The sequence below is a fragment of the Dermacentor albipictus genome, chromosome 2, assembly GCF_038994185.2.
Source record: "Dermacentor albipictus isolate Rhodes 1998 colony chromosome 2, USDA_Dalb.pri_finalv2, whole genome shotgun sequence".
In the NCBI taxonomy this organism is placed as follows: Eukaryota; Metazoa; Arthropoda; class Arachnida; order Ixodida; family Ixodidae; genus Dermacentor; species Dermacentor albipictus.
In genome coordinates, this window is record NC_091822.1 from 65427962 (window position 1) to 65454085 (window position 26124).

General features: G+C 48.2%; 1 protein-coding gene across 2 annotated transcripts in view; it reads left to right on the top strand.

Annotated features, from left to right (window-relative positions):
* Positions 1–26124, top strand: part of LOC135903268 (NLR family CARD domain-containing protein 3-like) — a 36758-nt gene that overhangs the window by 5922 nt on the left and 4712 nt on the right. Inside the window, exon 1 of one of the 2 annotated variants that reach the window (XM_065433683.1) lies at positions 16641–16750. The exons of the other annotated variant lie outside the window; for it this stretch is intronic. The gene's annotated coding sequence lies outside the window, so the exon portion shown is untranslated. Of the gene's footprint in view, positions 1–16640; positions 16751–26124 lie in introns of those variants that run through there. 2 annotated transcript variants of the gene reach the window in all.

Sequence of the window (26124 nt, forward strand, 5' to 3'; positions counted from 1 at the left end):
TGCGGCGTTCGTGTCACTTCCAGTATATAGTCTATGAGACCGGTTCGGTGGACAAGTTATGCCGTAACGCTGCGACAGAAATTAGACCGACCCGTGCATCAAGGAATCGCTGAGTTTGTTACTTCCGGCCTCCCTCCTGTATCATCAACGCCGATAATGACATTGAAGAGACTTGATCAACTTCAAGGCGAAAGAACAAGCTTTTCTTCTCCGAAAACAGTTTGCGGTTTTTCTTTGGACGAGGGCTGCTTTTGACTAATGCCAAGTTCCTGTAGACGCGTCTACCGTGAAAACCTCCTCGATATGTACCCGAAATTATTACGAAGTAATGTTTGGGGACAGCAAAATTCGAAAACAAGAGGTTATAATTGGCGCATATAGCAGGAGTGAGAAAAAGTTAAAAAGAAAGCGAACTGCAATGAGAATGATAGATGCAGTAAAAATTATGCAGATTGCACGTGCGTTTTCTATTTCGCCTCCGTCGAAATGCGGCTGCTGCGATTGGGATGAAATGCGCGACCTCTAGCAATGCCATAGCTGCAAAGCTACCGTGGCGCGCACAGAAGGTTTGATTTGACGGTCGACCGCTTCCGTAGTGTCGTAGTGTCGCCTGGACTTTGCGGTGCGCTTGAATGCGGCTGTGCTTCTGCACGCCCTGCGTAGTTTGTCCGCTTGACATATTTGCATGGTGTTTATTTTTCAGAAATAGCAGCAACGTACTGCCCCTTAGCTTGAACTTAAGCTTATCCGGTTTCCCCGAACCGCTGCCCTGTAGTAGTAGGGTTTCGTTGCCCTCTATCGTAACCCCCCCCCCCCCCCCCCCCGCCCCCTCTATGCACGGGAACTGCTTCTTCTCCTCCCTTTCTATTTACAGCTCTATGTACGTCCCCTCCGGGCTCGCACCTTAGTACAAAAGGAAGCCCTGCAGTTTCTCAAATGCTTCTGGGGGGAGTCACGGATAATTACAGCTATCAGGAGGCAAATGTGGCGAGGCCCAGGGAGCTCCAGAGGGCATTGTGCGCATTCGATGCGGGGGTGATAAGAAGTTTCTAGCGTCGCCTTTCCTATCTGGCACGTTTCTGCCATGCATACAGGCGCTCTGAATCAACCCCCGACGCGGTGTGCCGGACAGCAGTAGCAGCAGTGGGAAAGTTGAAGGAAGAGGCAAAGAAAGCTTCGCTTTAAGGAAAGAATGTGACGACAACATTAAAAGCATTCGAGGAAAGCAATTGGTTTGATGACGAATCGCACGTTAGTCGTCGTCAGCGCTGTTAGAAAAGAGTATCGCATAGGCAACCGGATCTAGATAAACCTTATCATAAGCGGATTTCTGCGCTATTTATTTCCGTAGTTGTTCGTTTTTCTTGCAGCATACTTTGCTTCCTAATAACAACAAAGACCATAATAAAGACGGACGAAATCCGTCTTTTTCGCGACGGACTGCGCATCACGTGACTACGCGTCACGGATTTGTGCCGTCCGCACGTCGTCCACGACCCCCACGGTACAGTGTATAGTGTACTAGAATGTCCTAGTGACACGACCGGGAAGAAGCGTGCGTGCCCCCTTTCCGTTGACGCCACCAGGTGTCGCCACTGCGACCTTTTCTAGCAGACCTGCTGCTCTCATAATCGCTACTTTTGAGGCGGTCCGCGTTTCTAAGCGTTTCTTACGGACATGATTCTTTCATTATGACAGACAAGGATTGTATTCAACAAAGTATTGTGTAAAGGAAGTTCTTGAAGGCCACATCGATACTGTAGCATTGACCAACTTCGTCTGCTTGCGAAGTCCGGCGCTTCGATTACGCTCGTGGCATCGCCGTGCCAGCTGGCAATTCACCGAGCTTATTTTTGCTCATCTACTGCTTGAAAGCCAGTATATCTGAGCCTGTTTTGCTTCTATGCAGCTATATTTACACCATTCAAGTCGCGTGCTTATCATGAATGACACGAAAGTGCATAGCGACTTCGGCGTGACGCTGTAAGCACAAGGGCGCTGAATTAAATAACGGTCTCGTTGGCTGCCTTTTCATGCTGGCAAAATGCAAAAATATTTCTGTTGTTGCCGGTTATAAAACCCCACTTGGTCAGAATTATTAAAGTGCCCCTCCCTTCTTTCATCACCATCATCAGCCTGGTTACGCCCACTGCAGGGCAAAGGCCTCTCTCATACTTCTCCAACAACCCCGGTCATCTACTAATTGTGGCCATGGCGTCCCTGCCAACTTCTTAATCTCATCCGTCCACCTAACTTTCTGCCGCCTCCTGCTACGCTTCTCTTCCCTTGGAATCCAGTCCGTAACCCTTAATGACCATCGGTTATCTTCCCTCCTCATTACATGTCCTGCCGATGCCCATTTCTTTTTCTTGATTTCAACTAAGATTTCATTAACTCGCGTTTGTTCCCTCACCCAATCTGCTCTTTTCTTATCCCTTAACGTTACACCCATCATTCTTCTTTCCATATCGTTGCGTCGTCCTCAATTTAAGTAGAACCCTTTTCGTAAGCCTCCAGGTTTCTGCCCCGTAGGTGAGTACTGGTAAGACACAGCTACTATACGCTTTTCTCTTGAGGGATAATGGCAACTTGCTGTTCATGATCTGAGAATGCCTGCGAAACGCACCCCAGCCCATTCTTATTCTTCTGATTATTTCCGTCTCATGATCCGGATCCGACGTCACTACCTGCCCTAAGTAGATTATTCCCTTACCACTTGCAGTGCCTCGCTACATATTGTAAATTGCTGTTCTCTTCCGAGACTGTTGAACATTACTTTAGTTTTCTGCAGATTAATTTTTAGACCCACTCTTCTGCTTTGCCTCTCCAGGTCAGTGAGCATGCATTGCAATTGGTCCCCTAAGTTACTAAGCAAGGCAAAATCATCAGCGAATCGCAAGTTACTAAGGTATTCTCCATTAACTTTTATCCACAATTCTTCCCAATCCAGGTCTCTGAATACCTCCTGTAAACACGCTGTGAATAGCATTGGAGAGATCGTATCTCCCTGCCTGACGCCTTTCTTTATTGGGATTTTGTTGCTTTCTTTATGGAGGACTACGGTGGCTGTGGAGCTGCTCTATATATCCTTCAGTATTTTTACATACGGCTCGTCTACACCGTGATTCCGTAATGCCTCCACGACTGCTGAAGTTTCGACAGAATCAAACGCTTTCTCGTAATCAATGAAAGCTATATATAGGGGTTGGTTATATTCCGCACATTTCTCTATCACCTGATTGACAGTGTGAATGTGGTCTATTGTTGAGTAGCCTTTACGGAATCCTGCCTGGTCCTTTGCTTGACAGAAGTCTAAGGTGTTCCTGATTCTATTTACGATTACCTTAGTAAATAGTTTGTACGCAATTGACAGTAAGCTGATCGGTCTATAATTTTTCAAGTCTTTGGCGTCCCCTTTCTTATGGATTACGATATTGTTAGCATTCTTCCAAGATTCCGGTACGCTCGAGGTCATGAGGCATTGCGTATACAGGGTGGCCAGTTTCTCTAGAACAATATGCCCACCATCCTTCAACAAATCTGCTGTTACCTGATCCTCCCCAGCTGCCTTCCCCCTTTGCATAGCTCCCAAGGCTTTCTTTACTTCTTCAGGCGTTACCTGTGGGATTTCGAATTCCTCAAGACTATTCTCTCTTCCATTATCGTCCTGGGTGCCGCTGGTACTGTATAAATCTCTATAGAACTCCTCAGCCACTTGAACTATCTCATCCATATTAGTAATGATATTGCCGTCTTTGTCTCTGTCTCTGCCCCCTTTACTGCATGCGTAATAATTAGATTGTAGTGTGCTTTGAGCATTAAACCCCGGAATTTATTTTTGGCTATGCAATTGCGCGGGGGGGGGGGGGGGGGGGGGCACATACAAACTCAATATGAGCTCCTAAGAAATGCGCCGTCCGCCGCATCTTCAGCACATACTGGTAGAGCGACTCTTGGAAGAAAGCCAGTTGAGTGCTTTTTTTTATTCACAATGAAAATGGCACCGCTATAAAGGAACCCTGAAGTGCACTTTCCCTAGACACCGAGCATCTAGTCACAGTATATATAACTACTAGTGTTAAAACACAGCCAAAAACACCTTGTAGCATGGAGTTCTAGGTACATCGACTGAGCTTAATATATTTCGATGCCTGGCGCCTTCTTTCATTACACTTATTCACGCTCTTTGTGAAGAAATGTTGCCTGGTAGAAGGCAGTGAGTTGTGCTGTCATAGATTTGCAGTGATCAAGGCAGCCAAGCTGATGCTGCCGCCTTGCTTTAACAACATCTAAAACATCTAAAACACTGTCTTCGTGGAACTCAAGAAGACTAAAACAAGTTGTGCAGTCTTTCTCCAAGTTGACCACAAACTGGTACAGAGGGGAGGCAGGATATAACAAACCACCGTTGTCTTTCATATGGGTAAACTTTGCAAGCCTCAAATTTCCTGCTGCCTCTTTGGTGATCAGTAGCAAGTTCAGGCAGGCTTCGCAGCCCGTCTTTAAAACGAACAATAAAAAAAAGATGTCGCTTTCGGAGCACCCGGATGACCTGTGGCAGCCCGGAGCGTAGCAATGCGAGTCCGTCTTTCTTTTAGGCATCGTGCCTCCTGTGGTGCAGTACATGCAGAGAGACGCCTTCTTTTTCAAAACATCTATTGTTTATCACCAGAATGACCACGTTGAACGTAACACGGCTCGGAAAACACACGGAGCAAACAGCCGCAGAGCGTGTCTGGGCCAGCCCGACCGCGCACCGGCAGCTAGAAAAAGGCTCAGCAGCGCCACCGGCGGCGGCTACTGGCATTTGCTTCAACCGTCCCATTGCCTCTCCCTCTTGCTCGCGCCACTAGGACATTATTCTAGTGCACTATGGTACAGTGGCTAGCCACTGTACCCACGGACGGAAAATGCTGAGCTATTTTTCGCATCCGGATATTGGGGGTCGAATGCTGCGGATTTAGCCTAGCATGCTCTACAGTCTAGCAACAAGCGCTGCTTTGGGATCTTTCTAAAACAGCTTTATCGCTGCTGACACCATGCGTGTCCAATTCGGACAAAACAACAGCCTTTGCGGCCAACCGTCATTTCCTTTCGATCTCCATTTTCATTCAGAGTGGAAATACCTATGACAAAGTCTTTGCTACACCGATGGCGCCTTCTAGAGTGAGTAAAAACAAGCAAATATATTAACTTACGGCCACTGAGATCCGCCCGGGCCGCCGCTACATCTTCGAGGCCATGTTCAGCCAATACAGCCACTCTAAGCCTACACGCCGAGAATCTGAGTATCGCTTTCGGAAACGGTGTCCACTCATCACGAATACATTGCTGTCGAAGCGCCTGGACACAAATTTAAACCAAATACAATCCTCAGTTTGCAAGTTACGGGCCACAGAGCGGACGACGACGACTTGACAGGTTCGAGGCGGACGGCAGTCGCTTCGGGCGTAGCCGCCATCTTTATTTTTCCGGCGCGCAAACTACATCAGCAGCGTCAGTATTCGCATAGATATATGCGGATGGTGAGATGGTGACATGGCGGACGGTGAGATGATCGCGTCTCTGTGCACATTTTGGAGAAGAGCGCAATTCGAAGAGAAACCTTTAAAATTACGCTTTACCGAACAAATATAAGGTATATGAATGCACCCGCATTTAAGCGGTTAAATGCGTGAAATTACAATAACTGTAAAACGCAGCCCTTCGCATAGCTGGCACGGAAGAATATGCGGAATTTTTCGCGAAGAATGAAATTATCACACATACGTCTGAGTACATTGACAATAGATTTTCGGTGACGCGCCAAATTCTGTTCTTGCCTGCCCTTTTTTTTACCCAGCGTCGCGTCTGGTTCCCTTCAGTGTCAGTCGAGGGCTGTCAAACGCGGCAAACTTTGCCACGCTATATTACGAGTTAGGAATCAGCTTAAAAAGTCCAAAGTGAAGTTTGCGCTTGTACAAGCAAACGATCGAGGTAGCGACATGACAAGAAGAACGACTATAGAGGCATAACCAATTACCGGCGTTGTGCTTTGTTTTTTTTTCATTATTGTGTTCCCCCAATAAGAAAACAGCGGAAGACTCGTATGATTCGCCGTTGTTGAAGGTCGGAGCACAGCGAATTGGGAAGAAGGCAGCCTCCATCAATGAAAACGTTCCGCCGGCAGTTGCCGATACTGAGAAGCGTTTCTTGTGGACGAATTGGATGGCGGACATGCTGACAAACATCTGGGAGGACCATTTGTCGCCAGTACTCTCTCACATACATAACGCGCCCGTCTTCAACTCAATAACAGAGTTGTTCAACAATGCGGCCGGCGGGACCTCTGTCACTTCAACGCAGCTGCGCCACAAGTTCGAAACTTTGGGGCAACAGTGCAGGTAAAGGATAATTCGCGCGTGCCCGGGTGTTTCTCACGCTGGACATTGGTATGCGCTGTACGGCTTGTGTGCAACAATCCTAGTGCAATGGTTGGCCTCGTGGTGTTTGATATGTTCACTACGTGCCGTCGTCCTGACAGTGCCGCATTATCGACGTAGTATATTTTGAACACATATAATGGTGAATGCTACAGTCACACTGCAATATTCGTAAAGTGTACTTTGAGGTAGCCAGGATGTTTAGCTAGAAACCTGGGCGTCTAAAGATGTGCATTCAGTGTCCATTCAAGGCCGCGATTCCGTTTAGTCGGTCTGGCTATGTTACAGTTGAATGAACTTTGAAAGCTGACATATCGACTGTTTTTGCTACTGCTGCTCCTGACGTGCCAAATGACTGAATGTACGTTCCCATGTGAATCGAGTGCCCATTTAAAATATCGCAAGTGCTGTATTCTTGTATGCAGTTGATAATCTGGTAACCCACCAGCAATTTAATGCAGTGTTGTCGGCATTCAAACTGCACAGCACGCTTAGCTCTCTCCGGAATAGCACTGTTCAATACGGCGCACTGAATTGTACCATATCGCACTGTTTGTCAATAGTGCAAGACCAGTGACATGGATATAAAGAGCTTTGCGTGGTGTGCGCCTGCAATCGACTGCAACAGTTGAATACTGCAAAGTAGGTTCCCATGCATGACTAATTGCGTTTACGGTTAACGAAGAGATTGCCATAAGAAGGGCAGACTTTCAGTTCATGAAAACTAAGGCACTGCTAATCTCCCAAGCCATATGGCCTAGCAGGCAAATGCTCTCAGAGCCAAAGAAAACTACATTTCCTGTGTGCACGAACTAGTTGTACGTGCGCAAGCAGTAAACTTTGTGAGACAGCAAAGTATAAGAAAACCACTTTTCTGTTCTTTATTCGTGGCAAATCACGACAATGGTTTTCAAGAAATGGGCACCAAGTTTCTGTGGAGGTCATTTGACTGTTCCTCCTGCTGTAGCGCCTTCTTCGCCCATGCTTTCTTTGCCATTTTATTGGCCCGTTTGGAGTCAACTTGAATCGGTTGCGCCACCCCGTCAACGACAGGTGCGTGCGGCTACTTCTTGTCGGCATTGCCACACCTTCCTTGTACGCGAGTTCCACGCGTCCCTTGTTCACGAGTAGCTTGAGATATCGCTGGCAAGACTTCCGAATAATCTTCCCTAGCAACGCTGTGGGCTGTGTCGGCCCATGCATCATAGCAACAGGCAATCACTTCATCCCCATACTAAGGCTCTGTGACAATGTCACCCTGAACGGATAAGATAAGAAGCGTCATATAATTTTAGATATAGTACCTCTTCAGTTAGCACCAACATGTTCCCGGCGCTGACGCATTGACTTGTTGCTCATAGGGTTTGCACGTTTAGAGCCCATAAATTCTATAGAATATTATGGTGGAAAACATACAACTTGTTTTCTTTCAGGCATGACAAAGTTGTCGAAGGATGGCTCACAATAACCTTACTAAGCAGTGAATTATCGTTTTTTTTGAAAATCTGTTTTCAATGCCACTCCGACAGCGCCAGTTTTTTTTTAATGTTTTGCTTTAGTTATTGTGGGCGCTACGCTGCCGCTTGTGTAGAATTGCTTGGTTTACTGACGTCTGTTAAAAAGTTATTTTCATATATGCAATAAAGATTAATTTGAAGGCGGCGCCTGTCCGGTCGCCTTCTATGTTTATTCTCACCTGCGCTTTTACGAAAAACCAACTTCCTGTCATTGTTTTCCCTGAGCTGTATAGATGCGCTCATCAATAACACAAAAAAAGCATGTATATGCTGCAGACATTGCCTTGCAGCACTACATATATTTAGAGCCATCATGCGTTTATCATGATACATAAGAATTTGCTGAAGCGTTCCAACATCACATAACAGTTCTCTCATCTGCAAGCTCTCTTCCACGAGGCTCAGGTCATTTGTAGCAAAAGTGGGAACAAATCTATGAAGGCGGCTCACGGGTAGCTGACCCAGTGGTCGTCTGTCTCTTTTGTCTCAAAACAAGGCGAGACAAAAAAGCACCGATGCAAAATGGCAAACAAAGCTCTGAATTCAAAAGTTCTCGCAGAGATTCTTTTATTACTATTATTACCCTGTTTAACAATTGATGAGTCGACAGGTACGAGAAACGTGGTTCGTAAGCAGTGCTTGCCAACGATGTTGTAACATTCAACAACTATTACTACTGTCCTTCCTTGCACTTAACGTCTGAAACTGAAGCGTTCAAACAGAATGCGTTCTATTAGACCGTTCACGTGTTTTACCTAACAAGGGGCCAGCAAATGAGAAGGTTGAATGTCCACAGCGTTTGTCAACGACCTAGCTTCCTGAAATGTTCACTGCGAAGTTTCACTCAAGCGACGTTTGTTTGCGCGGTGATGCAAAATTTATAGGGTAGAAACTTGGCCCGTTCGGGCAGCATGGTTCAAAGTCGGCAAGGCCAGCGCTTAGGCGAGATACACGAGAAGAATGAGAACAGCACATTGTGTCTATTGTTATCCTTTGCGTATCTCGTCCAAGCACTGGTCTTCTATAGAACTTGAACAGCAATATAAATGGTCGTTGTGTAAGCGGTGTGGCTAATATGGCACTGTTCTATTGACGGCAGAAGCTAAACATCCTGGCTACTTCAAGGTGGCCTTTACGAATATTGTAGAATGACTGTAGCATTCACTATAATATGCGTTCAAAGTATACTACGTCGATAATGCGGCACTGTCAGGACGACGGCACGTAGTGAACATATCAAACACCACGAGGCCAACCATTGCACTAGGATTGTTGCACACAAGCCGTACAGCGCATACCAATGTCCAGCGTGAGAAACACCCGGGCACGCGCGAATTATCCTTTACCTGCACTGTTGCCCCAAATTTTCGATCTTGTGCACGGCGCAGCTGCCTTGAAGTGACAGAGGTCCCGCCGGCCGCATTGTTGAACAACCCTGTCATTGAGTTGAAGACGGGCGCGTTATGTATGTGAGAGAGTACTGGCGACAAATGGTCCTCCCAGATGTTTGTCAGCATGTCCGCCATCCAATTTGTCCACAAGAAACGCTTCTCAGTATCGGCAACTGCCGGCGGAACGTTTTCATTGATGGAGGCTGCCCTCTTCCCAATCTGCTGTGCTCCGACCTTCAACTATGAGGAGGGGGTTAGCCGAGGGGCCCGATTTTTGTTGGTCATATAAAAAGACAACAAACACTGACACCAAGGACAACATAGGGGAAATTACTTGTGCTTAATAAATGAAAGAAACGCTAGATTAATGGAAAAAAGTGGATGAAGAGACAACTCACCGCAGGTGGGAACCGAACGAATGCGAAGGTTGCGGGTTCGGTTCCCACCTACGGCAAGTTGTTTTTTCATCCACTTTTATTTCCATTAATCTATCGCTTGTTTCATTGATTAAGCACAAGTAATTTCCCCCATGTTGTCCTTGGTGTCAGTGTTCGTTGGGTTCTTATGATATGACCTTCAACTATGGTGGCTCAAACGGGGCTTCCGCTGTTTCCTGATGCAGGAAACGCAAAAATGAAGAAAAAAACCAACGCACAACGCCGGTTATTGGTTATGCCTCTATAGTCGCTCTTCCGGTCAGGTCGCTGCCTCGTTTGATTGTAAAAGCGCAAACTTCACTTGGCACATTTTAAGCTGATTCCTAACTCGTAATACAGCGTGGCAAAGTATGCCGAGTTTGACAGCCCTCGACTGACGCTGAAGGGAACCAGACGCGACGCTGGGTAAAAAAAGGGCAGGCAAGAACAGAATTTGGCGCGTCACCGAAAATATTTTGTCAATTTACTGAGACGTATGCGTGATAATTTCATTCTTCGCAAAAAAATTGCCGCATATTCTTCCGTGCCAGTTATGCGAATGGCTGTGTTTTACAGTTAATGTAATTTTACACATTTAATCGCTTAAATGCGGGTGCATTCATATACCTTATATTTGTTCGGTAAAGCCTAATTCTGATGCTTTCTCTTCGAATTCAGCTCTTCTCCAAAATGTGCACCTTTCGACAGAGAAACGATCATCGCAATGTCCGCCATGTTGGAAGCACAGCCTCGTCATATATCTATGCGAATACCGACACGTTGCTGATCTAGTTGCTGATCAAACGAAGTGTGCTGCAAGAAAAGTGGACAATCACGGAAATAAATACCGTAGAAATCCGCTTATAATACGGTTTACTTAGCTCCGGTTGGCTAAGACACTAGCATCCTTCGTCGACGCGATACTCTTTTCTGACAGCGCTGACGATGACTAACGTGCGATTCGCCATCAAACCAAATGCTTTCCTGGAATGCTTTGATGTTGTTGTCGTCACGTTCTCTTCCTTCAACTTTCCCACTGCTCCTGTGGCTGCTGCTGTCCGGCACACCACGTCGGGGGTTGATTCAGAGCGCCTGTATGCATGGCAGAAGCGAGTTATTATTATTACCCCTGACACACGGGCACTCTAAAGTCCTTTAGGTAAGGGACATCTACCGGAAGGCGTTCAAGTGCAATGACACACGACAAAGTAGTATCTCTTTTACGGCAAAGTTCCTTTTCGGGAAAAAAGATCGCGCAACTACTTTTCGAGCGGAAAAGGAGTTACTCTCGCACACAGCGTGCACAACTCGTCAATAGAAGGAAACCTGCCACACAACTACGGTGCCCATAGGTATTTTTTTTTTACCTTGCGAAAATATTTTAATTGTTAGCAGTAATACAATTTGTCGAATAGTGAAGATTTCCTCTAGCTACACCCTCAAACGCTCGCATAACGTCGCTAGTGCCGCCATGTTGAATTCCGGCAGTGTCGTCTTTGCTTGCTGCGCGCATGTGGTGTGTTCACGTCACGAGATGGAGACTGCACAATCAGCGCCCGCGGGAAATACCCGGAAGAAACCACAGTTGGAATAACATATTGAATTGCAAATTAATGTGAGCAAAACAAAAGCAGTTGTTTTTAGGGCCAAGAATAAACAAGTTACTCTGACAAAAGAAATATACTTCAGATCTTGTCCGCTAGAAATAGTACCCCAGTTTAAAACTCTGGGCGTTGTGTTTAACCAGCAGATGTCCTGGGACGATCATGTGGCCCACATTACTTCCAAATTATCACAAATAATTGGTCTGCTCTATCGCAACCGTGAAATATTACCCTCTTGTGTTATGATGTTAGTTTATTACTCTTTATTTAATTCTCGCCTTAACTATTGTAGCCTTATCTGGGCAACTACAACACAGGCAAACCTGAACAAATTACTTGTATTACAAAAAAAAGCAATGCGGATTGTTAAGAAATTACCGACGTTGCATCATACAAGAGAAGTATTTTTAGAACACAAAATAGTTCCAGTAACAAAAATCTACGACTATCGCCTCAGCCGAACACTTAAACAAGAACATTTAAGCAAAACATCTTTTATTCAAGCTCTTTCAGGCCTGACAAGGCGTGAACAAAGCTACAACACAAGAAATAAGGATATGTGGGAAATTAAAACATTTCGAACAACATATGGGCTACAAACGTTAGAACACCGGCTTCCACAACTTCTTAATGACCTATTGAGACAGGATATAATACTTCAAAATGCCACATTTCGGACACTCTTGGCTTACTTTCTTTCCTAAACTTTTTCTTGTTATTTCTTTATGCAACGAAACTCGAATCGCTTTACAGAAGTATGGTGTTACTCGGTGTTATTCCTGTTTTTTTTTTCTATTAAAGTGCCTTTGCCATGTCATTGCATTGTGTAAACCATTAAAAGCCTTCATTTCTTTATTTGCCATGTGAGCATGACTTAATTCTTTTTTTAAGTTATGTACCAGATGCAGCCTTTATGTAATATGTTTATATATTGCTATGTGGTGTAATGTGACCGCCGTGGGCAGTGTTTCTTTTTGTGTATCTTCTTTTTTATGACTTTGTATGCTACTGCCAAATAAGGGGGGCCGTTGCTCTGTAAAGCTGTTGAAAGACAGCTTTTACTTCGGTCCCCCTGCATCATCATGTATGACGTGATGGTCGAAAATAAACTTACTAATAAAACGCGTTACGCCTGCGCACATGAAGGAAGGGACGACAAAGACGTGAAAAAGGACGACAGAAACGTGGGCATCACCAGAATAAACAGCACGCACAGCAAAACACCGGCTGCACATAGTTGCTCGACCAAGTTTAATGGCTGCTAACAATGCAAAAACGCGAATAAAATTAACGACTATAAGCATTATTAGCCATCAACAATGAAAAAAATATATTTTTAGGTTCTACAGTAGCTAAGTGTAATTAAATACGCAGCTTTTTAAGAATGTTTTCTCTCTTGTGGCTTTAACAGCCAGCGCTATTTTCCTTGCGGCGTTCATCTGAGGAACTACCTAAAGAAGTTCAGTGCGGTGCCGTGTGTCATCGGCGCAACTCCTTTCTGCAAAGGGTCCTTCAGAGCAGCAAAAGGGGTTTACTGGAAAGGACTAGTTTTGCCCGTGTGTCAGGGAGGTGACGGGAGAAATTCCTTTTCATACCACACGCGTGGTATGTGCACAATGCCCTCTGGAGCTCCCTGGGTCTCCCCACATTTGCCTGCTGACAGCTGTAATTATCCGTGACTCCCTCCAGAAGCATTTGAGGAACTGCAGGGCTTCCTTTTGTAGTAAGGTGCGAACCCGGAGGGGACGTACAAAGAGCTGTAGAGAGAAAGGGACGAGAAGAGGCAGTTTCCGTGCAAAGGAGGGGGGGGGGGGGGGAGGGTTGACGAGCGAGGGCAACGAAACCTTACCGCTACAGGACAGTGGTTCGGAGAAACTGGATAAGCTTAAGTTCAAGCTAAGGTGCAGTAGGTTGCTGCTATTTCTGAAAAATAAACACCATGCAAATATGTCAAGCGGACAAACTACGCAGAGCGTGCAGAAGCTATGCGAAGGGCTGCTTTTTACAGTTATTGTAATTTTAAGCATTTAATCGCTTAAATGCGAGTGCATTCATATACCTTATATTTGTTCGGCAAAACCTAATTCTTATGGTTTCCCTTCGAATTCCGCTCTTCTCCAAAATGTGCACCTTTCGACAGAGACGCGATCATCTCAACGTCCGCCATGTTGGAAGCACATGCTTGCCAGATATATATGTGAATACTCATACGGTGCTGAGTTTTCTGATGTTTAGCAAGCAAAATGGGGACAACGACAGCAAATAGTGCGGTTCATATAGTGTCGGTTTGCTAGAAGCACTATCAACATGCGGTGATAGGATACTCTGATAGGATAGTAAAGTGCGAATCGTCATCAAACGAAATGCTTTGCCCGAATGCTTTCAGTGTTGTTTCCCTCACATTCTTTTTCATTTTATTTTTTAATCATGTAATACGTTTCTCGTTCCCGTTGCAGTTCACCTTCTTTTTTTACTTTTTCTCTCTCCTTCTATATGTGCCAATCAAAATTCTATTAGTTTTGAGTTTTGGTGTCCCCAAATATCACCTCGCATTAAATTCTGCATCATACGCGGGTTATTACGGTAGACGCGCATGCACAAATTTGACAGTATTGGAAAGTAGTCCTCGGCCAAGAAGAAGAAACGGAGCCCGTTTTCGGATATTTGCATTCCTCCAGTGAATGGGGCAGACACCAGGGCGACAGCCATGCGACCCGACAGACGAGTTCGCCCCTTCATTACCTACTCTCTCCTGTCGCATCACGCGGTTCGCCTTCAGACGAAGACGACGGGGATGCGTTCATGTAAGCGCCACTGATGTGAACGACAATGAAAGCTCGGGACTCAATTTGTGCCTTAGCGAGCTGCATTTCTTTTTTTTCTTTTGTCCACGATGCAGGGCAACAGGAGGGACAAAGGTTTCAGTCTTCTACGACTATCTGGCTTAGCGTGGCACATGGGATCGGCATGGGGTGTAGCACGGAGCACGAACAGCCCTTAAGTAAAGGAGGTAATTAGCAGGGAAGGGCAAGGAGGTTTAAAAGAAAATACATTCCTGTAGTGGCTCCATTATTTCCATTTACGAATCGCGTGACTGCTCGACAAGCTGCATGTCTTGATGGCCGACCAGTTCCGGCCGGTAACAGCACTGGTTTGTTTAAGGGAGGAGAAGGCTGAAGCGTGCGCGGAATGAAAGGCTGCTTTGCCGGCGCACGTTGCATCGTTGCGCAGAGGGAATAATGAATGCTGAGGAGGGTCTTCATGCGACACGGTAGGGCAAGGAGACAACTGAAATGATTTGAAATGAATTGGCGGCCTAAAGAAAAACTTTCTTGTAGCTAGGCACTCGGCATACCATTCCAACCTCGTGGAATGTGGGAGCGGGTCAGCCACCGCAATATAATGCCGCCGACACCAACAAAGACGCCTGGACAGACCAAGATAGCTTCGGCTTCGCTGATCTCATGCTGGTGACTCAGTGGTCGGCGATGCATGTTGGATCGGCCGGGCTCAAAAGGAGTTTGAATTTTTTTCTCCGAACAGGTTCGAAAAAGCAGGGAAAAATAAGTTGCAAAGGGCAGTTTGAAAGACGCACTGCCTTCTCCAGCTACAACACATGGCAGCAGTGAGCTGCCGCAAGGTTTCATGAAAAACTCGTACCTCTGCAAAAATACTTTATTAACATAATATAACACACTTCGCAGTATACAAGGCTAAAAAGAACAGAATTTATTATGCAACTGGATTATGAGATTCCGGGTTAATTTTGACACCGTGATGTTCTTTAAGGTGTCCCAAAATCTAAGTGCACGTGAGTTTTCTATTTCGCCCCCGTGGAAATGCGGCTGCCACGGTTGGTATCGCCTACGCGACCTCTACCAATGCCATAGCTGCAATGCTACCGTCTCTGCAATGCCTGTCTTTGCGAGGAGACGCTGGAACATGTTCTGTGCGACTGTCCTGAATATAATGTTCAGCGACAGTCCCTGGCATCTGTTCTAGCGCGCCTTGACAGTAGACCATTGTCCCTCGACACGATTTTCACATGCCGCCGACAGAAGATATCGCAGGTGAAGGCGACAAAGGGACTACTTCGGTTTTTGAAAGAGACGGGATTGGACAAGCAGCTGTGAGAGTGACGTCGCGTACCATGCCAGATTGATGGACTCCAACGGACGATGTGTGTGTGCTGTGCTCTCTCTCCCCCTTCCCCATCTTTAATCTCCCCCATCCCTCTCACATGTGTAGGGTCGCAAACCGGTTAAGCCAAACTGGTTAACCTCCCTACCTTTCCTTCTCCACTTTTTCCTTCCTTCCTTCCTACCGCGGCGGGCGCAGAAGCGTTGATTTGACGGTCGACCGCTTCCGCAGTGTCAACTGGAACCTGCGGCGCGCTTTAATTAATGCGGCTATGCTTTCGCACGCCCTGCGCAGTTTGTGCGCTTGACATATTTGCCTGGTGTTTATTATTCAGAAATAGCAGCAACTAAAGCTCTTCCATCCACGCGCCACCGCCGGCAGTGGCACGTGGACGGAGGGGCTTCAGCAGCAACGTGCTGTACCATACCTTGAACTTGATTTTGTCTAGCTTCTACATAAAGGCCATCGTGTAGCAGTAGGGTTTCCTTGCCTTCTCACGTCAGCCCTGCCTTGTACGGGCACTGCCTCTTTTCCTCCTTCCTTCCTAGAGTTCCATCTACGTGTCCTCTGGACTCGCACCTTAGTGGAAAGGGAAGCGCTACAGTTTCTCCAATGCTTCTTAGGGGAGTCACGCATAATTACGGCTACCAAGAGGCTAAAGTGGCGATGGCCAGGGAGCTCCAGCGAGCATTGTGCACATTCGACGCGGGAGTGAGAAGTTTCTAGGGGCGCCTGTCCTGACTCACCCCGTCATGTACACGCACGCTCCTACCCCCCCCCCCCTCACGCACACACACAAAGCGGTGTGCTTGACAGCAGCTGCAGCAGTGAGAAGGTCCCAGGAAGAGGTAAATAAAGCTTCACTTGAATAAAATAAAATAAAATAAAATAAAATTTGTGTGCGCGCTTTTATTTACATGTATTTTGTGCCAATCTCGAAGGCAACGTGACTGCTGGCGCCTGTTTCGCATGTGCGATCGAATCACTGCAAACTCTGACGTCATGAAAATCACGCTCACTCATACGCCCTCTCGCGGGAAGAGACCGTTCCCGCGTTACCTCGTCACTTCCCCGCACATGGTCCTGTCAGGTCGTCGTGCTCGGTAGTGTCGCACCTGAGTGCATACGATGTAAACAGGAATGGTGCCACGAACCTTCACCTGAGCGATCCTGAGTTTCCCGCGTGTGATTGCTCGATTCCATTGCGCGATTGGAGCCGCATTTTCCATACACCATCTGCTGCAGTTCTGGCTCGGCTTGGTAAGTGTCTTCGTCTATCATCTCCTACTGTGCATAACCGTGTCATTGTTAAACACGGTGGTACGCATACCACGCATATGTAACTCGGTCATCGAAGTGGCAGCAGCATTGCTCGCCGTGTCATTGCCGCAGCGTCGGAGGCATACCACATGCATATGTGGCACGCACTGCCGTTATATACCACTGATGCCACCCTGCAGATTTAATAAATTACCCGTAAATTATTACGCAAGTTGCTGCGTTATGTGCGCACTGCCGCAAGTGCTTGCTCACTCATGAAAATGTCTAGTACAAAGTTTGTGCGCGTCCGGAGAGTTACGTGGACTGTACGTGAAGTAAGGTCAAGAAGATCGCAGAGCTTAAGATTACGCAGATCCCATGCATTGTGAGAATCGATGTAAGGGAAGTTTTCCGTGCTGGATACTTTGATTTACGATAATTAGCGGTGATGTTGACGGCGAAAGCTTAATTTCTTCAACGTTTAGGCTAATAGGAGAGTGGTGCGTTGATGTTAAACGTTACCTTGCGTGCACCACTGCTGTTTGTGTGCATAGTACAAAGAACACACAGGCAGAGGTGTTCGCTTGAGGTGTTATTGGGCGCCATATTTTATTACATCTGAAAGAGTTGAGCTTTGTCATTGCCTCGCATGGCATTGTGGCAGAAGTATTACACTTGAGTTGGATTATGGGGCTGTAAGTGCCAAAACCACACACGTATTATGAGGCACGCCATAGTGGCGGACTTCGGATTAATTAACGTGTCCCAAACCTACTTGCACGTGCGTCTTTTATTTCGCCCCCGTCAAAATGCGCTTGCCGAATTAGGATCAAATCCACGACCTGTAGCAATGCCACAGCTGCAACTCTAACGCGGCGGGCACAGAAGTGTTGATTTGACGGTCGACCGCTTCCGTAGTGTCTCCTGGACACTGCGGTGCGCTTTAATTAGTACCGCTCTGCTTCTGCACGCCCTCTTTTAGTTGCGCGCTTGACATATTTGCATGGCGGTTATTTTGAGAAATAGTAGCAACGTACTTTACCCTACCTTGATCTTAAGCCCATCCTGCTTCCCCGAAGCCGCTGTTGCCTTCTGATGTCACCTCGCCCCCCTCCCCCCGGCTTCTATGTAAACTGCCTCTCTACAGTTCCACGTTCGCGCCCTCTGACATCGCACGTCTGCAGAAAGGGAAGCGCTGCAGTTTTTGCAATGCTTCTGAGGGGAGTCACGCATACTTACGGCTGTCAAGAGGCCAAAGTGGCGATGGCCAGGGAACTAAAGAGGGCATTGTGCACATTCGTCGCGGTGGGGTGAAAACGAGTTTTTTCGGTCTCCTTTCCTCCGGCTCGCGCCCGTCACAATGACACCCCGACGCGGTGTTCGAAGCAGCAGCAGCAGTGGGATGGTCGAAGGTAAAGCCCCTCCTCCTCCACGCTCCTCTCCCACTCACCGCCTTAGCTTCCGGCGTCAAGCGGAACTTACGTAGCTGCAGCTTCCTGTTCCGAGTGCAAGTGACGCTATGTATTTTAGCGTTGTTCACTTTCCCGTCGATGGAGCGGCTTTAATTGCACCAGCTGCGGTTGAAACTGTGAATGCGATTCCATCCAAGAACCACCGCCTATTGCAACAAGCGATCTGCTCGTGTTCGCTGCTTCGCGTCAACCTGCGGCGGGTTGCGACACGAGGGACAACGTACAGTGGAATCTAGTGCCTGGGCGCTTGGAGACCACTGCCGTTTTTCGTGCATTTGGAAAACAGCGACCGCGAACTACTACTTCAGCGGAATACAACAGCTTTTCACCTTTGCATTCTTCTTATGGTGACTGCCACAGCTCTGCTAAGCACGTGCGGGCGTCTCACCATTGCCGAACAGCAGTCAAAGCGGAAATTCCCGCAGCGCAACCCCAGGAAGCGGAAACGCCCGAACCGGAAATACCGGAACCGGATTTGGTGTGAGGGGGAAAGGCAGCGCACAACAAACGTTGTCGCTACTGAAGAAAGCGGTGGTGGCGCGTGGATGGAGGGGCTTTAGTCGAAGGAGGAGGCAAAAAAAGCTTCGCTTTAAAAACGTTGACATATGCTAAGTGCTTTCGCCGCATTGAACTGACCACACACACTGACCGCTTGAATACTGACGACACACTAATAATTATGGATGTCCCACGCACTGTGAAAATAGATGTAAGTGAAGCTTTCTGTGCTGTTTGCTTTGATTGACAATAGTTAGCGGTGATGCTGTCGGCGTATATTTAATTTCTTCAAAGTTCCGTCAACGTGACAGTGATAATTTGATGTTGAACGCTTGCGTGCACCACTGCTGTTTGTCTGCTAGCACAAAGAATACAAAGGGAGAGCTTTTTTTTTTTTCAAGCGTTGTTGTCCGCCATATTTTAGAACCTCTGAGAGGGTCTGAGAGGGTTTTCAGAGATAGCGAAAGCGTACTGCCGTACCTTGAATTTCAGCTCATCCAGTATCCGTGCAACCGCTACCGTGTCAAGTACAAGCGCTTCCTTGCCTTCTCACGTGACCTTTTATTTATTCTCCCTCGCCCCTAGCCGCCCGAAGAGCGGGGCTTCCCTCGTTTCGCTACAGCGTCGGTTCTACCCCTCCCCCCCTCGTGCCGCCCATTCCATCTAGCTTTCCGCTGGACCTGCACGTTGGTAGAAAGTTAAGCGCTGCAACTTCTGCAGTGTTTTTGAGGGGGTTACGGATAATTGGAGCTGTCAAGAGGCTAATGTGGCGAAGCACAGTGAGCTCCTGAGGGGATTATGCACAATCTACACGGTACAAAGATCAAAAGAGTTTCGCGCGTCTCCCCCCTTCTTTACCACGCTCGTTTCATGCATATACAAGCTCTCAACCCCCCCTGACGTGGCGTGCATGACAGCAGCGGGAAAGTGGCAAAAGAGGCAATGAAAGATCTGCTTTAAAATCCTGCACGACCTACATGAGCACAGTGTAGCCTAGTAATATCAAAGGTGATGTTCACCGCACTGCAGAATTAAAAATAGTGCGTGCATAATTTGCATGAAAGCGACGTGTGTCTCAGGCCAACTTTAAATACTAAAGTTAACTTTGCTAAACACATGTACTGTGTCCTCTGCTCATTTAAGTGCACAATAACGGCATTTCAATAAATGTCGCGTCAACTTGGTTCCATGCCCGATGGGAACTCGCACATCTGCAAACAGCCGCTCCTCAGATAATTGTGGCACCCCAGGGTTTTGTAAGCTTTCAGTTGCTCACAGTAGGCACGGCTAGTTGCGTTCGTAAGGCAGAACGCGAGTCCAACAGTGCAATCAACTAGTCTTGGAATTTTTTCAATGCGAAGCATTTCTTGGCGAAAATTTGCCCCTTTGACCATACCTGTTTGTCTATCTAGCCGCCGACGTCTTGGTACTCTCATGGTCCTTGCGTTAACTTGGTACGTACCAAAATTGGCGTAGTTTGACAAGAGTGTATGACGAACACAAGTGATAGGTCATGACGTGAGTGTCATGTAGATAATGAAACGGCCGCCTACGCCTTGGCATGTACCAAAATTGGCATAGTATGACAATAGTGTATGGCGAACATAAATGATGGGTCAGGACATGAGTGCGATGGCATGCGTGTCATGTTGGCCATGAAGCAGCCGCCTACGTCTTGGTCGTTTCGTTAACTTGGTAGGGCACCAGCACACTGCTTCGCGTAACATCAATTTTCGCAGGGCGTGGCATCCGCCGGCTTTTCTTTTTAGCAAAGCTTTCTTTGCCTCTTCCTTCGACTTTTCCACTACTGATGTTGTTTGGCACACAGTGTCGGTGGTGTGGTTCAGAGGGGGAACGTGGCTGAAAGGAAAGACGACACGAGAAGCTCCTCCAACACTTTCCACCGACTCGCCACGATGGCCTGTGGAGCTCCCTAAATTCTGGTGCTCTTTCTCTCCCCCTACTTTCGTTCCCTATCCCCTGTGCAGCGCGGTTGAGGTGTCCTCTGCTGAGAGACAGTTACTGCGCTGCACTTTACCCCAACCTTTCCTTCCCATCATCAAGAATCTCCTCTCTCTCTCTCTCTCTCCCTAGGCGCCGCCGACATACTATCTAGACGCGAGTCCCGGCAAAAGCATTGCATAAGCTTACCTTTGTCCTAACACACGGTAGGATAGGGAGGATGCAGTAACGGGTAGAGGAATGCAAGGAGACGCTACTACTATATAGGACACGACGGCAGTTCCGGTCACGATGAATCAATTTAAATTCGAGTTACGGTACGGAACCTTTTCTGCTATTTTTGAAAAATAAACTCCCTGAAGATTTGTCAAGAGGACAACTCACGCGGACCATGCAGACGTAAACCCCTCAGCACCTAGGGGACAAAACGGAAGCGGCGGTCTATAAAATCAACGCTTAAAACCGTGTGAATGCGAGCTAGTTGGCACGAATCCATGGGGGAACACAGCGCAAAATAAACGGAAGGGAGGAACACAGGACGAACGCTGACTGCCAACTACTAGGGTTTATTGTGAGGATACCCAAATACACCTGTGAAAAAAAAAGGGGGGGGGGGGGTTCCCGCCGCTGTAGCTTTATGACTACGACGTTGCTAGAGGTCACTGGTTCGCTCTTGGCACCGACCGGCATGTAAACGGAAGTGAAATGCAACAAAAAAATGGCTGTGGCTTAGGTAAGGTTAAGCCCAGGATGCGAAGCACACTAGCCTTTATTTTAGTTGTTGAACCACTGTTTAGCCTGGTGAACTGCTGTTGCTTGGCTATATTTGGTTCGGCTAGACGAAGAAACAACTCATGCATTACTTCTTCGCCTTCAAGAGTGGAACGCGACAGCGTTCCCGTCGACCCGCCAAGGGGTGTAAGACAATGGGCTACAGGGCAGCGACTACGCGCCCCGCATTGGACGCGGTGAGCGTCGAGCAAAGCAGCGTTCGGCGCGGCAACGAAATGTGCGCCTGAGCAAGAGACGCACGCCTTAGAAACAGCGCGTTTCTAAGGCAACACCGCATTCACTAGAGGCGCTTTTGTACCGCTTTGAAGCGTTGTACTCGTGGCTCAGTGGTAGCGTCTCCGTCCCACACTCCGGAGACCCTGGTTCGATTCCCACCCAGCCCGTCTTGCAAGAGTTGAGCCAAAGCCACTTCTCCTCTGTCGTGACGTCACGGTGTCACGTGATTTCATGGTCACCGCCGCGCCTGAGGAGCTGGGTTGAGCCCTCGTAATATGCTTCGCATAAAAAGTTCGTGTACTTCGATTTAGGTGCACGTTAGAGAATTCCAGGTGGTCGAGTTGGATACGGAGTCCCCCACTACGACGTGCCTTACAATGAGATATTGGGTTTGACACGTAAACTCCATAATTCATTTAACGTTTAACGCTTACACGATGCGACGCCCCGTGTGAGGCAGTGGCACTACTTATCTTCTTGCAGGCCACGAACAACGGCGCTCAAAAACGCCCCAAACAAACACACGTCACTGTGTGTTTATGTGTAGTACGTAGAGGAACACAAGTGGTGCACGCAATGTAACATTTAGTACCAACACATTATTCCCGTGCTGCACTTAACACTGAAGAACTTAAACATTCGCCATAAGCATCACGGCATCGTCAAGTGCTGCAAACAGCACAGAAAGTTTCGCTTACACCGATTCCTGCCGTGCGTGGGATCCGCATGCTGGGAAGTGCCGGCATAAATAACTCTTCGGCAATCTGCCGGCATCCTTGCGAATCTCGTAAAATTTTATTTTATGCATCCTGTCGCAAGCCGGGAGATAACCGGCAAACTTCTATTTCTGTCGACGGAAAACTGGTAATCAGTTTGAATTGAGGTCGTGGAATAGGAATGGCTGTTAAAATCAATAATTAGTAGCGAGGAGCTCTGGGAGACAGCCCTGGCAACTCCGATCCCACCCTACAGGACCGAGACCTGAGGTGGGCTGAGAAGGTAGCAGAGGCCTACCACGACTGATAGACGGACTTCCAGCCACATGATGTGGTGACGGACGCCTGCTGGGACTGGAGTACTTAAACCTCCCTCTCTCCCCCCGGCCCCTCCCCTCTCTTAAAAGAGGAATAAAGTTCATTCATTCAATTCAGGGGATTTCCGTTGACTGGCGCTAAGCGGTAGCAGGGAGAATGGCGTTTCGATTTCAACACGCCAGCCGCGACGGAGCCTGCTCAGTTCCCCTTTACCTGCTTGGACAACGCCGACTTCCTCTTCCACCCCACACAATATCCCTCATACTGTCCCTATTGTGGAGCAAAGCCCACGCCCTCCGGGCTACTCCCCTATTCCTTCACCTTCCCCTTCCTCCTGGTAGACTGCGCTGACCAGCTCAGACCCGCAAGAGCAGCGACGGCTGATCCGGCGGGCGCGCGGAGTGGCGCGAGCCAATGGGGCCCTGAACTAAGGGCTCCACCCTGCGAGGAAGTCGCCCAAACTCATGATAAATAAATGTTTTCTCTCTCTATCTCCCGACGGTCAAGTCAACCAATAATGCATTAAGTTTGCGAAGTTCGGTTGGCTGGCGGAGCGAGCCTCGATCACCGATCGGGCGTCGGTATGCGGTCACGCTAGTCTCAATCCGGATCGAGTCGACCACGATCCGCGCGTTGCACACGCACTGAGGGCGATCTAGGCCCCGTGCGAGTGGGAATTTCGGGGGGGGGGGGGAGGGGGGGAGTAGCCGAAGATGCTTGGGTTCCGCTGGCACCCCGTACTGCGACTTTAATACAAAGCTTTGTGAAAGTTGCGACTGGCGTTGCCGCTAGGTGCCAATTCTGGCCACGGTGCCTCTCGTGGCCACAGTATTTTTACAACTCGATTCTGTAGCAACGTTAAATGAAAAAAAGGCATCTTTTCGCGCGAAGGCAGCTGGTGTGTCAACGCAGGGTGCACTTTGCCCGCAGTACATTTTAACTGCCGGATGCCTTGCGAAAAGTGCCGCTACCATGGGTTGGTGTTCAGCCTACTTACAAGACCTCCCGTATTCCTGCGGGTAGCCACAATCTGGGAACAATGCACTTTCTCCCAAAGCTGCATTCTCGGGCGCAATGCCTCGATAAACTTGCCCAATAAAGCGGCGATGAACGCAACAATACATGAGTTTATAATATTTCAGGAACTCTCGCATTCGGTATGCGATCTTCTCCATTCGTTTTCTCGCTTCCACGATAGTCCGCGTTTCCACAGATGCACCCGCTTTTTTGCGCTGCATCTCGACATTCTTTCGTCCAACTGCTCCAACGTCGCGAACTTCTCGCTCACGGCGAGGGGTCGACTGTCAGAAAATTCCGTGGCTGCCTTCCTCGCCTCTTGCAGTGCTGACCTTCGCTTCCCTTCCGATTCGGGGAGCGACTCAAAGCTATTTTCGTCATTGGCTAACAACACGAACACTGTGGTAAAGAATATTCGCCGCCATCTGACGAGCCACGTGTCATGACGACCATACCGACGGCAGCGTATCTCACGTGTAGAGTGCGCAGGGGCTAGAATGAGGCGACACGTGACGCGGTTGCCATGTGACTCCGTGAGCCAATCAGACTCTACTGCTGGGAGCATTTGGAAAATATATTTCTCCCGCATGCCGGCAGACTAGCCACTCCCAATAATGTGTACATGTTTTTTTTATTTGCTGTTTCTCACAGTTCGTTTTTGTTTCTTGTACCGTCGTGTTTCACAAGAATTTCGTGAAAAAATCCCCCATTACCCAGAGTCGCGGGAAGCGCCGCGCCAAGACGAGCCAAGCCGCCTTTGCCATCGCTCACTGAGAGGCTTGGCATGGCAACGAAAGCAGCTTGGTGGTTTCTATTAGCAAACAGTCGCAAGGGTAGACACCGTTTGAAATTTTAGAAGCAAGGTCGAAATCACAATGCATGGGCAGGTTGTAATGTATGCCTGAAGCCCGTAGATCTGGCTGAGCTCCTCGTGGGTCCTGAGCACGGATCGGCGAGGGGTGCACTATGCGCATCGGGGTGTCCAAGCGGTGGAGTTCAGGCGTGCGCGGTTGGCAAAGGAGGTGTGTCGGGCGTTACCCCGGCCGGCCTGCAGAGCCGTTCCCACAGCAGCAATAGGCTCTTCGCTGGCAGAACCCGAATGATTTATGCCGGATCGATTTGACCGGACAGGCCCCGGAGTTAAGTGTGACTTGACGGAGTTCGGTCTTTACCATGCAGGCATGGGCATTCTTGCAAGACGTGATTGTTGAGTGGCCTAAGATCCTGTGCGAGCTTGCAAGAGTAGAGCGCCCGGTCTTTCCCTATGATGTAGGTTCTTTTGTTTAAAGGTTCAGACGGTTCTCTGAGGCGGAGCCTCCGAGAACCCAATTGAGGAGAAAGCCGTTTGTTTAAAAACGCACACACAAACTTTTAATAAAACTAGAACGGGGATAAAAAACCCTAAAATTAACGCTCAATGAAACATCACGGCAAGAAATGCACTTAGAGCTAGGATGGTATTAACATTACGCGAGTCCGGGCTGACTACGACCGTGAAGACGCATAATAGTCTCGACGTGGAGTAAGCGGAGACAAGATGACGAGAGAAGTGGCGTCGGTTTCGCCAAAGGTCGGAGGTGTTAGACCGTTGACCGGGCGACCAGAGCGCGGCAGTTCTGGCTTGGAGAGGGAAGGCAGGCGTCTTGGCTGCACGAGCAGAAGGCGGCGGCTTTGTGGCCAGGCAGCTGGGCGTAGAACTCGGGTCCGTAGCCCAACTGCTCGCGTTCTGCCCACGGGCGCAGAAGCTCGCCGGCCTCGGACAGGAGTTCACGATCTGGTAGAGTGGCGACGCACCGGAACGGGTTGGCAGGCTGCCCCGGTCTGGTGAAGTCCCGGTGGCTCGGGTCTGCAACCCGACGGCCTCTCTTCAACTCCCGGTCCGGTGGCCGACCTTCTCCTGGCGTCGCTTTTTGCAACTCTCTCCCTTCTGCCAGCGCACCTCGCTTTTCTGTCGCTCCGGCCGATTCATCGTTTGCTCATTGGCTGCTTGAAGCTCCGCGGTTTCTTCTGATTGGATTGGCTTTTTTTTCTTTTAGTTTCTTTTCTTGCGCCACGTGTTCACGGGTGGGACACTCATCGACGTTGTCGTTTTCCATCAAGCATAGAATTCACCTCAGCGCGCGCACATCACAGTCTCCAAACACCGCACCGTGTCGCGCAGTACACACATCACAGTCCCCCCTATAGTATGGTTCACTGCCAGGTTCCAGTTTATGCTTCGCATAGCACGATAGATTGTCTTTCTTTGCGGTCGCTGTGCGCCAGATGTCTGTGCTGGACTGTGTTATCTATTTGTTTACCTTTTTACTCCATTTGCTTTCACTTTTGGTTTGCAGGAGCGTTGTGTTTCAGCCGAATATTGTTTCGATAGAGGCGAGTCGTT